The following is a 1,800-nucleotide window of genomic DNA, read 5'->3' as shown; positions in this document are numbered from 1 at the left end:
CTACGTGACGCACGTTTTCACCTCGTGCACGTAAATGTAAAACTATAAATTTCACCTTTTCTTCGAGAAATAAAAATGACTGTTTCATTTTATGATGGAGTTCTTGTGTACTGAGATAAATCAAATTCACTGAGAAATTTTTTATATTCTTGAGTTATGAGAGGAGAAATTGGGGGAATGAGCAGCTGTGGAATTAGGTTGGGGGGGGAAATATTGCGATTATCTGATGAGATTATTGATTTTTCTCTGGGAATTATTGGCTTCGAAATTTTTTCTGGGGAAGTTCCTGAATTTCTATAGATTTCTAGATTGTTCTTCGCAGTTTTTTTTTGTTTCTCATAATGAAATCCAAGAGATAGAACTTGGAAAATTCATGGTCGAGATTTGGGAATAGAAATTCATCAACTAGAAGAACTTTCCTCAAATTTTGTAGTAAAATGATTGATTTCTCCTATGAATTCTTATTGGCACTCCTTTAGAATTCTTATTTGTCGTATGTTTCGCCGATTCATAGGCGAAACATACGACAAATTAATAGGTTCTGATGCTTCAATAGAGTTAACTTTATTGGGATATTTCCAAAATTGTTAAAAACTTTAACTGGAATTTGTCCATTGAACGTGTCCACTGAAAATTTCAAGGAATTTCGTCATTGAAAATTCATAATTTCATAGAACAATCCGTGGAAACTGTGAATTTCAGTTTAATTATTCTATGAAAATTCGAAAAATCAGGAAAAAGCAGGGAAAAATTAAAAATTTACTTCATTTTGTTTCTGAATATTCATGTTCTATTGAAAATGCAATTCCAAAGTGTGAAATTTCCGTCTCACTCCCACTGAAAACTCATGAATCTCCTTGAATTTTATCTAAAACTTGAAATCGTAAAATTTCTAACAGTGTATCTCTGAAATTGAATTATTTTTTCCAACAGTGTATGCAAATTCCTCGACTTTAATTTTCCATTAGAAAAAATCTCAATAGAATGCATTGTATCGAAAAATAAAAATTGCTCTTCTGTGGAGTACGACAACCTCTGAGACTTATCTCCTCTTCCACCTGTCCTCATTTTATCGAGAATAAAAAACCCAAATAAAAGGTAGAAACCCGATACCTTTAAAGTCACAATGCATCTCCACGTGTTTCAGGTACTGAAGAACTGACCATAGTGCTGGAAACCCTACGCTCTCACGTTAATCACGCCGGTGGTCTGCTCATTCGTCAGCTCCGGAGGAGAGATTATCTTCACACTAAACGCGACAGACAGTACGACGTAATTACAGCTCATCTTCAGGCTCACAGCAACAAAAGAAGTATGTCACCAACAGAAGTAAAGCTTTTCACATTTCCCCCGTCTATTTATCCTCAGGTTGTCCCCAGTGTTTCGAGCATCCACTATTTTCCTTTATTTCTTCTTACCTCTTTTATTTTTCCCGGGGAAATAAAAGTGGAGGGGGTCGTTTAGTTAGTATTAATAATTAAACGGAGCCAATACGTGTGTTTGGAGCGAGTGCGGCTGTATCAATACACTGTGAGCCCTCATTTTTATGCAACGACTGCAGCCAGGAGCTCGAGACTAATCCACTCAATACTTTGATCATGAAATCGACAGGAGGTGCTACACTTTTTATTCTCGTCTTCTTGACAGTTTCGGTGAATTTCAAATTTTATCGTTGATCTTTCTCCCGATATGCTGTTTTATTCAGGCGTTCGTACTCCATCTGCATGAGGTGATGTTATTATTAAGGGGTCTACTCAGTAGGGCAAAATGGCGTCAAGTATTTTTATTATTAAATGGCGC

This window comes from Diachasma alloeum, unplaced genomic scaffold (assembly GCF_001412515.2).
Source record: "Diachasma alloeum isolate Michigan unplaced genomic scaffold, Dall2.0 Dall_scaffold_00316, whole genome shotgun sequence".
NCBI lineage: Eukaryota > Metazoa > Arthropoda > Insecta > Hymenoptera > Braconidae > Diachasma > Diachasma alloeum.
This window is presented reverse-complemented; position numbering follows the sequence as displayed.